At 41.6% G+C, this 14,584-nt stretch overlaps 1 long non-coding RNA gene and 1 pseudogene across 4 annotated transcripts in view; both read left to right on the forward strand.

Annotated features, from left to right (window-relative positions):
- The window catches only part of LOC131495495 (uncharacterized), a 72,366-nt gene that overhangs the window by 19,917 nt on the left and 37,865 nt on the right, over positions 1–14,584 (forward strand). The window lies entirely within an intron of this gene.
- On the forward strand, positions 3,839–5,529 carry LOC131495494 (ATPase PAAT-like; annotated as a pseudogene).

Raw genomic sequence — 14,584 nt, forward strand, 5'->3', positions numbered from 1 at the left:
TGTAGGGGGGAGAAGGAGGTGGGGAGTTAAAGGCATCAGAACAGAGAGCTGAGCACATTATTTAGATAAAGTTTAGTGAAAGCTTTTTCTGTCTCAAGCTGCAAGGTTCCCATGTTTCTTCTGGAGCGGGCAGAACAATCTGGAACCATAAAACCAGACAGCACTGGACAGTCAGGGGAAGGACTCGATGTGGGGTATGTGCCTGTTGGTATGGGACTCACTCAGAACAAAGCAAACACATCTGCAGGCATCTCATTGAAATGCTGAGAAAAGCAGCCCAGGACAAGGATGTGGTGCCCGGGAGCTCAGCCAGGGGCGGTTTCTCCCCTGGGGATGTTTGGGAATGTCTGGAGACATGTTTGGTTGTCACCACTGAGGTGAGAAGTCCCGGTATTTGGCCAGGTGTGCACAGGACAGCCCCCACCCCCGTAAGAAAGATGTGACCTGAAATGCTAATAGGGCGGAGCTGGGGACACCATGGCCTTGAGAAAGGGATGGCAAATATTTAATTTTGTGGTGCTAATGATTACTGCGAAACATTTAAAAATTTAAATTGTGTAGTTACTTTGCTGTGAAAAATATTTAGGAACTTTTTTTTTTTTTTTTTAATTTTTGGGTTCTTTTGGAACCTGTATCTTCCGGCACTATATTCCTAATAGAATCTTCAGTTCTTCAATTCACATCCCATGGGGCTTTGAAGAATTTAATTCTTGCGCTTGATGAAGGACTACTGTGTAACAGCTATCGATTAATGTATGCAAACTGTTCTGTCTGAAACACTGTGGTCAGAGTTTGGGAGAAAGTGTCTACCCATCCACCCAGCGAAAGGTTTTTCCTGGAAATTCAGGGTGCCATTATTGGGGCACTATATAATTACAAAATAATCAGATTTGTCTTGTGCCAGGGCTGTGACTATGTGAACCCAAGGATGTGTAGGTATTAAGGCTCTGAGAAAAGATTTTCTTGTAGGTCGTTTCCCACCTCCTCCCATGTTTTAGATGAAAAATTTCTAAACATAGGTTGAGAGAATCTTACAGTGAATTGGTGCCACCAAGATTATACAATTCACTTGTGGTGTATTTGTTTACACATAAGGACCCACCACTCCATGTCTCCACCCATCCATAAATCTACCTCCTATTTTGGTACATTTCAAAGTAGTACATTTCATTAGTTCACTCTACTCCTAAATGCTTTACTATATGTTCATTAACTAGAATGCAGTGTTTGTTTAGGGTCTTTTTTTTAAGTGGAGGGTGAATTCTGCACAGAAAGGCACAAATCTCTGGGTGTACCATTCAATCAATTTTGACACATTTATACACCTGTGTAACCGAACCCCCTATCAAGGTATAGAGTATTACTATCACTCCAGAAAGTTCCCTCATGCTCCTTCTCCACCAGTCTTACTGGTCTGATTTTTTTTTCCACCCTGGGTTAGTTTTTTTTTTTCGTCTACTCTTGCAAACTGCTCTTGGCAATATAAGGATGAATTCTGGCTCTCACTCCAAATCAAGTTGGCCAAGCATGTCAGCACCCCCTAAATGGGAGTCCCTCCCCACCTGGCTCCTTCCCTCATCACTGCCCTAGGGGTTCATCAGATGCAATCTCAGAAACCACTGGCTTCATGTCTCCTGTCCAACAGGGTATCTGCCTTGTATCCACTCTTGTTTTCCACCCTGTCCACATGGCAACAGAGCTAATACATGATGAAATAGATGTTCTTATTGAGTCATCCTTGGATGATCCTTCTGTTACTGGTAATCAAATATAGGCTCTCTATTGCCTATAGGAAAAAATGAAAATTATTTGGAATTAAATACAAGACGCATCAAGATCAGAAGCCTGCCTCCTTTTCCAATCTCATCTCTTATCAACTCTTTCTATGCACCTTATATTCAGGCTATACTGAATTACTGGTGGTAGTCTGAAATGCTGACCTCTTTACTGGAATACCACCTTTTCCTTATTTGCTTTGGTAATTCCTACATTTCTTACATATTCTTCAAAATTAATCTCATCTAATCCTGGAAGCCTTTGCATATCTCCTCAGACACTTCACTTAGAGCTTATGCATTTACAAGTAGCCACTGTTATGAGACTGGTATAGCCTTATAGAATCTTACCAGTGCCTTTATATGCAAAACAGAAATCACATATTTTTTTTTGAAGTGATAACTGATGTAATAGTCTACCTATTATTCTGCAATCAAGCATTTGCATACAGCCTCCAACTCACTGACCACATAATCCATCCCAGAGTTGCGTCCCCTACATCATTGGGATGTGGTTTGGGTATGGCTTGCGTGGAAGAACTATAGGGAATAGAGGTTCCTGTAGTTTGCTATTTTCATAGGAAATTCAATTCTTGTTCTTGGCCCCAGGTGCCTTTCTATCCCCGTATTGTGTGACTTCTTGAAGCTGTAGAATGTGCTAACAAATATACCCCAAGGAAATTGGATTCGGTGACGGAATCACCAGGCCCCAGTCAATGACCCCGAGTGGGTCTGCCTTGGGTGGAGATATCCCAGGACCCACGAAGTGGATTGTAAAAGGCTTGCAACGGGGTCCTGCCACATGCTGCTCAGGCTGGCAAAACAGCCTTCTGAGTTACTGTCCCTCCTCTTGGTCTGACCCTTGGACCTTGAGCCCCAGAGCTGTCCCCTCATACCTGCTATGCCTGACTCATGTTCACACGGTTCCAAAAGCAATCTCACCCTCTTGTCTCCGATAGTTCCTCTCGAGATAAAAACAGATGCTCAGAAATGAACTTTCCCCCCTATTTTATTGTATTCTTATATTTAAAGACAAACTGCTTTGGGCATTAAGATGCTGCTATCTACATCTGTTTGCATCATTTAATTTCCTGCCAAAAATTTATACGCTAACCTGATTTTAATGGGTAAAACTAAAGCTATAGTTTCCTTTCACACAAGGCAAGTCAGGGATGCTCATTTTCCACTGCCCCGCCCCCATGCCTCTGTCACATGAACCATGTTTAAGAGTTCTCTCTTATAATCTGGAGGGAATACTTTATTTAAAAATATTTTTTATAGACAACTGGGTTTTAAGGGCAACTAACTTGCCTAAGAGCTCTGATTTTCTTCTTGAGCTTGCTTTCTTGGAAGATTCCTTGGAAACAGCTTTTAGAAATATGGTGCCATCTCTGGGAACCATAAAGTGCCAAGTCCAACAAGACCCCCATGGTTTGCTTGTGTCTATGGTGAAATGGAATGTATTCATCTAAAGCTCAACCACCCTTGCTAAATATTTCTTTAAACACAAGCCCTTACACTGTTGCTTGCTTTCTGCCATGCTATGAGTGTTAGATGATGAGGACCTCTTCCAGGGAGCTGTCCATAGGAGAACCTCAACCTCAGTTGATTCCAGACATCATGGCTCCAGTGGATACAGACTCAAAGCCTGCTGGGTTCTCAACCCCTGGATTTGAAAAGCCACCAGAGGATGTTGGAACTAGGAAGGAGGCCTTGAGCAGGGATTCCAGCAAGGGCAAGAGAAGGCCAGACTTCCGCACATATCTGGGACACCAGGTGTAGGAATGATTCAAATCAATGTCGGCGTGGTTCTCAGGGCAACTGGCCCAATGGTTCTGTCTGACATCAGATGCTGGAACGTTGGGGTGCCGGAATTCAGGACTAAAATACTGGCTTTTAGAGTGAGAATTCTCTTTGTGGCAGGAGCTCAGTAGACCAGAGAGCATGTATATTGCAGGAGGAACAAGAAGTGGGATGTAGCCTCCAGGGGAGGGGATCAGAATGGGATGGTAGTTTGGTGGGCGGGGGGTGGGGGGTGGGATGGTCCAGTCACTTCACGGACCAGAAAATTGATTTCAAGGAAGCACTCAGTGGAGGTGTAGCTCAAGAACAAGATGAAGAAGTGTTTACTAAAACATTTGGTTTGTTTTAAGTAATGTTTGTCCCAATTAAAATAGTAAAGTACAAACACAATCAGTGTATACAACTTGGAAAAAAACTCAGAAAATCACAAAGAGAGCTTCCGGGGTTAGCCTGGGCTGGCGGCGGCAGAATGGAGACCGGGCCTGAGGACAAGGGACTGACCTGCCGCCCGTGCTGGCCTCTTTCTGGGATGCTGCAGGTGGAACTCTGGCCCAGAGCCTTCCTCGCACCCAGGCTCGTCCGCATGCCACCTTTCCTGGGGCCGAGATCTGGTGAGTTTGAAGAGAAGCCTGAACAGCCAAGATGAACACCCCTGCTCCTTTTACCTGAGATGTGGCCCTAACGGGGTGAGCACAAAATGATTTTCTACAAAAAATATAGAAAATTGGAGTCCCCCAGCCACGCTTGTAAAATAAAGTTGCTCTCCGTTGGTGAAAAGCAATATGTATTCATCACTAAAGTTATGGTACACGTGAGGCCGGTTTCAGCAAATTCTTCAACCAGCTCTCCTTCAAAAGTTCAAAGCAAGTAAGGGAGGATCATCTTACATACATCAAGTGACCTCAGTGTTCATTGAAAGTGTACCCGTTACTGCAAATCTGGAACTGTAAGGTGATAGGGTCATAGATTATTTTTGTTTGCAGTATTTTTTGTTTTTTAGGATCGAGGCTAGACCTCCAGAGGGTCCAAACTCTCGTGGAGTTTCCGGGGTCAAGGTTGTCACCTGGAGCTCAGCAATTGATGAATATGATTAGGTTTCAACGGCAGAATTGGATTCCTATTGGAAAGCGGCATCGGCCGGTTTTGGGAAATAAGGGATCCAAACGTATGATTGACCTACAATCGTCATCGACCTCAGGAGCCTTGCACGAGTCACCCTCCACACCTTTTCCTTTTCCTTTTCCTTTCAGAACTGGATTGACATCTGGAACTGTGACTGGAGACTTAAATGCTTCCATTGAGAAGAGTCCGCAGCAAGCTGGTGGAGGAAATATTACAAATCCCAGAGTGTAAAATTGTGCCACAAAACCATCCTCTCCTTGAGAATGACCTTAAAAATGCAATTTCTTCTTTCCTAGCAAAGAAAGCAAGTGACAACTCTGATATTCCCAACTCCGAGTTGCTGTCTTTTCTTCAGAATCTATGTAGTCTGGTCAACCATCTCCGCGTGGGACATTCACGCCAAGTGGCAGGAAAACATCACTGACGTTTGGTCATTGTCGGTGTTGCAATGGAAGAGCAACCTGTGTGCTCCTATTTGGAAAAGATTCTTACTAAAAATATGGACCTGATGGAAGAAAAACTCTTGTGGAATATATTGATCTGCGAATATATAAACTTCAGGAGCACACAGATACAAAGATTGTTTTGTTAATAAACACGCTGCAGAATCCCTACTCCCCACCCACTTATCATGTACAAGGCACTACAGATATTTACTACACATTTATTGCAAAGCCAAAACCCCAAAAGTTCAAAGCAACTAGGGAAGGACCATCTTACATCAAGTGACCTCAGTGTTCATTTTAGCTGTACTTGTTACTGTAAATCTAGAACTGTAATGTGATAGGGTCATAGATTATTTTTGTTTGTAGTATTTTTTGCTTTGATTTTTTACTTTTATTTACTTTTATTTTTGTTTAAGCATTTAAACTTTTTAAGGACTTTAAAAAAATTTTTTAAAACATTTATTTACTTTCGAGAGACAGAGAGACAGAGCATGAGTGGGGGAGGGGTAGAGAGAAAGGGAGACCCAGAATCTGGAGCAGGCTCTGTGCTCTGAGCTGTCAGCACAGAGCCTGACGTGGGGCCTGAGAACCCTGATATCATGACCTGAGCCAAAGTTGGACGCTCAACTGACTGAGCCATGTAGGTGCCCCTAAACTTTTTAAGGATTTCTAGTGCAATTCATGAGTGTGTTGTATATGTGTTTGACTTAAGTACTGTTTTAATTTATACAAAGACCTTATGTTTTAGAAGAATGAAAAAAATACAGTATTTGATATATTTTTCTTCTAATTGATCGTTCTTGGAAAACTGAGCCCTTAAGACTTGCAACCTTTAATTTCAGATCACCAAAATACATTTTATATTGTTTATTTCAGGTGAAAAATTAGACGTGATGTTTCTGCAACATTAGTTTACATCAGGCCATTAACCTTATGTTCTGTCACATCAGAGCGATACTATGGATAAGAAAGGAAAACCAGAACTGGACTATTTGTTAAGATTATTATTTTAGATTTAGCGTCTGATGCAAAACAAGAGAAGTCATCTTGTTTCATCCCAATAAACCCAGAATGAATAAGGAACTCTTCTTTTCTGAGCTGATAGTGGTTCCTCTTTCGAGACACCTTTTCTGCCACGTTTAAGCATAAAGCACTGAATCTCTGCGCTGAAGGATTGAGGCATATGAATCAACAAGATTGTGGTTCTCGCTGGCAGATACAACTTTCAGAAATTATAACTATCTTATATGCCTTGAAGGGTGGTATATTTGCATCGAAAAAATAAATTCATCTTCTCTGGGAAAAGAAAAAAAGAAAAAGCAACAAAGAGGAAAACCCTATTTACGATCCAATTGGTAGTGTCCTTCAAATCTCTCTTTCTCTATAATTGAAAGATTGGTATCATATGTATAATTTTGAGATCTTGTCTATAATATGAATTCTATATTATTAATTGCTGAGCTATTTTTGCATACAACTTGATGAACATCTTTATTCTTTAGAACATATATTTTGAAGTGAATTTTTTTCTGGAATCACAGGGGATATTCCTGTCATCTGGAAAGCTTATATGGATTTACACCTGTAGAGTGCCCTCTCTGTCACTGACAGGGCTTTCCTGAGTCTGAGCTCCATGGGGGACTCAATACAAGGTAGGGATGCACAGAACTCAGGGGGCACGTTGCCGGGAATATTCTCCGGACTGGGGAGTGAAGAGATTTTGAGACTTCTGGTCTTGACTATGCCACATACCTGATACACGGCCTGAGGCAAACAATTATCCATCTGGCCTTTGTTTCCTCATCTGTAAAATATCGTGGTTGGATGTGATAATATCTCAGCTCCCTTCAAACTTCGACATTTTCTTATCCTCAATGACAGTGAGCACACTGAGTCAATCACCCAGCCCGATACTCCCATGGAATGCTTGATGAACTTGGTCTTTCAAGAAGACCGTCACTGCACAGATCAAGAAGAGAGACAAACTCTGGGTCCTGGAAAATAAGACGCGATGCCCCACCCCCCGACCTGAGACAACCAGCAGCTGTCACGTTTTCAGGAGTGAATTACAGAATGATCTCTCCCCTTCTTTTGTGCTCCCCTAGGAGGCAGAGACAGTAAATTCTTACTTCATGGAATTAATTTCTAGGGTGTCTTATTTTTTCCTCTCATGTGGTTGCCTCATATAAACAGATGGGGGAAAGGGCAAGAATGAATGGCGGGGAGCAGCTATGCGGACTTACAAATATGAAAATATGAAGTGGAATTTCGTGAAGGAATCCAGGCGACCAGACAGAGGGGAGCGGCTGCCGTATGATCTCAGGGAGACGGACGGCCCAAGTGGACCACAACAAACCACGGGACGGCCTTGGGCTCTGCCCTTCTCGGGGCTGCCTCTTTTGCTCTGACTCAAATGCTAGAATTGTCTCTCATGTTGCAAACAAGGCCCATGGCACAGTCTGGTAATTTAATCGATTCCTCCTGGTTGTTGGGGCTAGCAGATGAACGATTCGTTCTTTTGGCGCAACTGAGTTGCTGTTAAAAAGTGCTTCTAAGCGCTTAAATCACGCAGTACATAGAACGCAGTGGGCACCTGGTGGGAAGGTGGCCGTCACGTGGCTAATTTATTTCAAATCTCACCCAGGAAATCCAGTTTATTTCAACAAATCCTGGGCCAGGAGCGAGGGCTGAGGGAGAGCCACCAGGAGCAGCCACAAATATTAAGTATTGCAGAGCTGGATTAAGGCAGGGTCAGAGCTCCGATGACTGTTTCAATTATTATAGAATGTAAACTCATCGGATGACATCTAATCTGGCCATATTTCCCTCAATTATTTGACCCCAGCAGGGTTTACTTTCCCATCAGTACTGGATCACAGAGCTGTCAGCTGGTGGGTTTGAAGGATGATTTGTTGCCCTAATGATGATACTGAAATCTGTTTATGGTTGTTTATCTAGGGGTCATCTTTCTTCCAGGCAGCTTTCTTCCCCTGGGATTCTGTTGGGGCAGCTCTCTTTAATTCCCCAAAGAGAACAACTGTCAGGGCTTCATACAGGGTAAATATTCCTTCCATGTTCATTTTATGACCTATGACTGTAGCATAGTTATTGAGCCAACTATGTTAATAATGATGCCTTAGAGGGGTGCCTGGTGGCTCAGTCACTTAAGTATCCGGCTCTTGATTTTGGCTCAGGTCATGATCTCAGGGTTTGTGCGATGGAACCCGAAGTCAGGCTCTGCGCTGACAGCATGGAGCCCGCCTAAGCCTGCTTGGGATTCTCTCTCTCGGTGTCTTCCTGCTCCTCTCTGACTCAAGGGCACGCACGAGCTAGTGTGTGCGCACGCTCTGTCTCTCACAATAAACAAATAAACGTTAAAAAAAATAACGATGCCTTGTACATGGAAGATGCTTTGACGTTTACCCAGCACACTCATATGTATCATTTCACAGGCTAATTATATTCAGCACAGTAATTCTACAAATCAGTTGTACTAATGGCGAAAACAATGGTAATCCATATCGGGCACTTTGCAGTGTTGCAGGCAACAGTCTGGGGGTGTGAGTACCACTGTCGTCTCCATTTTGCCGATGAGGAAATCGAGGCACAGGACGGTTGCGCGCCTTGCAAAAAGTCGCACAGCTGGTGATCTGGGCTACTTCTTGGAGGCAGTGGCATGGGAACAGCCCTGTGTGGAGGCGTGTGGGGCAGGCAGAATGAAAATGCACCTCTGGGGGATTTGGCTCTAAAATTAATAGTGACTCTCAGAAAGTTCACCATATTTTTTAAAAATCGTGGGATTTTCGTATAGTTTTGTGCAAAATTTTCACTCTCTAATACACTGGCTCCACTTGAGCAGTGATAGTCCATTTGCTCCCAGTATTTAATAAGAAATTGCCAGATAGATTAATGATATGTGTGTGTGTGTGTGTGAGAGAGAGAGAGAGAGAGAGAGAGAGAGAGAGAGAGAGAGAGAATCAGTTAATAGACGGGGTATCTAGGTTGGAATGATCATATACAGACATGTAATAGAATTGGGATTAGTATGTTCAAGAAAAAAGAATACATGAGTAAAAGCTTAGAAGTTAAGTGTAATCTATAGAAAAGTAACAAATATCAATCTGAGAATACAACTACAATATCTGAAATTAAGGAACAAACTAATAATGGATTAAATACAGATGAAGAGAGAATTAATGAACTAGAATATAGGTCAGCAGAACACATACAGATTTAAGAATAGAGCAGAGAAAATAATACAGACAATAATGTTGTGAGTAACTTTTGAAAATTTTTTGAAAAAATCCACTGTAATTCAAACCTTAGAAAAAGAAGGGATAGCAAATGACGCAGAACAAATGTTTGAAGAGCTTAAAAGCCACCGATTTTTCCAGACGGTCAAAAGACATCAAGCCACAGATTTAAGAATCACTACAAATCCCAAACTGGCTTAAAGGAATCCACTCCTAGGCATATCATAGTCAGACTTAAAAAAACCTAAGACGACGACAACAACAACAGCAACAAAACCAACAAAACAAAAGAAAAAGCCCCAAACCCAAACAAACTTTAAAGCAACTACAGAAATCTTGAAAGGAATCTTCAAAAGGAGAAAATAAGACCTAGCTCATTTCTCAAGAGAAACAATCAAAGCCAGAAGACAATGGTGTAGTGTATTTAATTTTGAAAGAAAATAACTGTCAACCTAGAATTCTACGCCCAGAGGAAATGTTCAAGATGAAGGCAAAATAAAGTCACGTTTTATAAAAACAGAAACAACTTAGCTGTATATCTATACTAAAAAATACCACAGTGAGTTCTTCAGGCAGAAGGAAAAGTATCCCGGATTGGAAAAAAAAAAAATTGTAGAAAGAAACACAAAACAATATAATGGATAAATACATGGTGAAAATATAAACTACTATTTTCATAAAAGGTAACAATAATGTCTTGTGGGTATGAACTATATGTAGATACAATACTTGACAACGAAGCTCAAAAGAGAGGAAGATAAATGGAATTTAAAATGTTTTTACGTCATGCTTTATTGTGGGAAAGAAAAGTTCTAATTTATGTCAGACTTTACAAAGTCAGGGATGGATGTTCTGATCTTCAGGGTGACCACTAAAAAGAAATGGTAAAAGAATGTATAATTCACAAGCCAGTAGTGGGGAACAGAAATGTTCAAAAAAGCCTTGAAGCTTTGTCTCAGAGAAGGCGAGAAAGGAGAGTAAAAGGAAAATATAATAAGGGAGACATTATAAAACAGATAGTACAATAATGATAGTTTAAGTACGAACACATTGGTAGGTATATTAAATGCAAATACATTAAATGACATTATTAAAAGACAGAGATACGAGGCTGGATTAAAGATCACAACCAGCCATATGGTGCTTATAGGAAACAGACCTTAAATGTAAAGATACAGACATTTTGCAAATAAAATGGTGGGAAGAGTTGTGATGTCATCATAATCTAAAGTAAGCTGGAACAGCTGTGCTGATGGACCAAGAAGACGAAGTCCAGAAGTATTACTGTAGCAGAAGAGGGGTAGTTGATAATGATCAGATGTCAATCCAAGGGTCTTGTTCCAGTGTTTCTGCTGAGTACCTTTGGGACCGTGCACAGATCACGTGCCTGTCAGAGTTTCGTGTTTTTCGTGTGTGAAGCGAGGGGTTGGATCAGAGCGGTTGTTCTTACGCTGGATTCTTGAAACTCCTCAGGGCTCTAGACATATGGGGACTCTGCCATGCTTAAAGGATTCAGTTCTCAGTTGGCAGGGGACTTTGCCTCCTGACTATGGATCTGTGTCCTCGGCTCTCAAGGGGTTTCATAAATTCAAGGAAATTGTTTACGAATTTGACGTGTGCGTAGGAATCTGTATTTTTCTGGGGATAGGCTCCATCATTTCCAGTAGATTTTCAAATGACGCACAACACAAAAAAGCTCACTGAGATTAGTGACTAATTTAGATTCTCAGTTAATAATCAAAAGGGAGGGGGAGCCTGGGTGACTCAGCTGGTTAAGCATATGACTCTTGGTTTCAGCTCAGGTCATGATCTCATGGTTCATGAGATGAAGCCCCACGTTGGACTCTGTGCTGACAGCATGGAGCCTGCTTGGGATTTTCTCTCTCCCTCTCTCTTTGCCCCTCCCCTGCTCACACACCCTCTCTGTAAATAAGTAAATAAACATTTAAAAAAACAATCAAGGGTGGGGCACTTGGGTGACTCAGTCCATTAAAAAAGCAGCTGACTTTGGCTCACGTCATGATCTCGCGGTTTGTGGGTTTGAGCCCCACATCGGGCTCTGTGCTGATAGCTCAGAGCCTGAAGCCTGCTTCAGAGTGTGTGTGTGTCTGTCTCTGCTCCACCCCCACTCATGCTGTGTCTCTCTAAAAAATGAATAAACGTTAAAAAATTTTTTTAAAAAAGTAATCAAGGGTCACCTGGGTGGGTCAGTTGGTTAAGCGTCTGACTCTTGATTTTGGCTCAGGTCATGATCTCACAGTTTGTGAGTCTGAGCCCCACATCTGGCTCCACACTGACGGTGCAGAGCCTGCATGGGATTCTCTCTCTCCCTCTCTCTCTGTTCCTCCCACTGTCTCTCTCTCTCAAAATAAATAAAGAAACTTAAAAAAATAGTAAAAAATAAAATGCAGTGGTAGGAGCTTGGGAGTCTTTGAAAGCAACAGTTGATTCTGATACTCATCTGCTGTTTGCTTTTTCTATTCCAAAGATAATCTCAGAAGAAGGTTAAGATTTTTACTGGTGTTAAGAAAATGAAAAGCCAACGTTTACAAAATTTGACTGTTTTTGTCTTCCTATAAAAGTGCTCTACTTTGTAAAGATGGAATTGACATTAAAGAAAATGGTTTTAAAAATTTCCTATTGAGTCTTCACTATAACATAACCGTTCATCATTTTGGTTTATTTTCTTCCGAAACTTTCCACTTAGTACTTATTTATACAATAATTGTAATATATATGTATTTAATGTTTTATTTATTTTTGAGAGAGAGAGAGACAGAGTACAAGCTGGCGGGGGGGGGGGGGTTGTGCAGAGAGAGAGGGAGACACAGAATCCGAAGCAGTCTCCAGGCTCAGAGCTGTCAGCACAAGCCTGACACTGGGCTCAAACTCATGAACTGTGAGATCATGATCTGAGCCAAAGTCGGCCGCTTAACCAACTGAGCCACCTATACAATAATTGTAGTTGTAATGCAGATGCAATTTGTATCTTCTTTTTTATGTACGAGTATGTTATAAACATTTTCCACAGTTTGAAATAAATGTAACTTTTAATAATTAAAATTAGTCCACTGAGTTGATGTTTCATATCTTACATTTAATAGGATTTTGGGATTGTGCACTCAGAAAAGTACAACAATCATAATTGTAAAACTTGATGATATTCACAAAGTCAACACACCCATATAACAAATGTCCAGATCAAGAAGTAGAACATTACCAGCCCCTTTCCACTTACTATCAACCTTTCATTCTCAAAAGGGGTCACGATCATGAATTTTATTGATTTTTTATCATTTTTAATGTTCTATTTATTTTTGAGAGAGAGTGCAAGCGGGGGAGGGGCAGAGGGAAGGGGAAAGAGGATCTGAAGTGGGCTATGCGCTGACAGGAGGGAGCCCGATGTGGGGTTCGAACTCACGAACTGAGGGATTGTGACCTGAGCTGAAGTCGGGCACTCAACTGACTGAGCCACCCAGGTGCCCCGACGATCATGACTTTTAACACCATGGGTTAATTGTGCTTCTTTTGAAATATATATATATAAATACACACACACACACACACACACACACACACACACACACACAGTCATCTGGTATGTACTCTTTCTTCTGGCTTTTTTCATCATGTTTGTGTGATTTACCCACATTGCCACGTGTAGCAGTTCATTTTCACAACTGCATAGTATTCTCTTGTAAGATTTACCCCAGTTTGTCTAAATCTTGATAGGCATTTGGGTTACTTCCAGTTTTGAGTTATTGCAGATAGTGTTGTTATGACCATTTTTGTACCTATCTCTTGGTGTACATCTGTAATAAGTTTCTGTTGGGTATGTATCTAGGAGTGGAATTGCTGAGGCATATTGCATATGCTATGCTTATCTCTCAAAAGAGAGCTGTGGACACTTCTCCAAAAGAAAGGTAGAGGGGTGCCTGGGTGGCTCAGTCGGTTAAGCATCTGACTCTTGATTTCTGCTCAGGTCATGATCTCTGGGCTTGTGGGATCGAGCCCTGTTATTGGGCTCTGAGCTGACAACACTGAGCAGGCTTGTGATTCTCTCTTCCTCTCCCTCTCTCTACCCCTCCCCCGCTCACATGCGTGCAGTCTCTCTCTGTCAAAATAAATAAATAAACTTAAAAAGAAAGCCAATCCACAAAGGATACAGAACAGTTATTAAGTTGCATAAAATTTATAACATAGCCTCAAAATACATAAAACAAAGAAGGGCCAAATTAAATTTTGTTTATTTATTTTGAGAGAGAGAGAGAGAGAGAGCGAAAAGGAGAAGGACAGAGAGAGAGGGAGAGAGAATCCCAAGCAGACTCCGAGCTGTCAGTGTGGAGCCTGATAGAGGGCTCAAACTCATAAATCGTGAGATCACAACCTGAGCTGAAATCACCAGGTGGACGCTCAACCGACTGAGCCACCCAGGCGCCCTCCAAAATGACCAAATTAAAGGGAAAAGTAAACAAATCTGCAAATGTGGAATACTCAAAATTCTCAGGATACGCTTTTGAAAATGTCAACTCTTTTTTTTCATACGTAATACTAAAAAGGATTTTAATGTGCACAATATGTTCTTTTTCTTTTGAGTAATTTCTTCTGAGTAAGGAAGAAGTAAGCAGATACATTTTTTTTTTACTTTGATATGAATATACACGTGAAATTCCCAGAGAGCTCCACCTACATGTGGTGAACGAGCTTCCTTCTTCCTTTTTCCTCATTTCTCCCCCCCATTGGACCTCAGGTGCAGAGTATTCCTTAATTCAGAGCACATTGCCATCATCTGTACAAGACCTCTTTCTTGTTTGAATTTATCTTATTTTATTTTTCGCCTTCTTTTTCAATTTCTACTCCCACTCAGTCTCAAAATCCCACCCTTCTTGTATGTTCTCCCCGAGTATCCTTGGGAACGACAATTCTCGGAATCTCTTGACAGTAAAGTTCTGCTTCCTGTTTTGCCAATGCAAAATCCTCATAAAGGATTTGGGAGGCGGAATAGATGTAGATGTCATTGATTTTCCTCCGTCTGCGGCGTGCAGACATCAGGATTTGGACAGATGAGATTTTACAACATTTTACCACATCGGCCACAACAGTGAGTTCCTGCGGGTTTCGACCTGGTTGACAGAAACCTCCTCGTTCTCTGAGAGGCAGAAACATCCTTCCCTGACCTTTACTC

The sequence above is a fragment of the Neofelis nebulosa genome, chromosome 15, assembly GCF_028018385.1.
Source record: "Neofelis nebulosa isolate mNeoNeb1 chromosome 15, mNeoNeb1.pri, whole genome shotgun sequence".
Classification (NCBI taxonomy): Eukaryota; Metazoa; Chordata; class Mammalia; order Carnivora; family Felidae; genus Neofelis; species Neofelis nebulosa.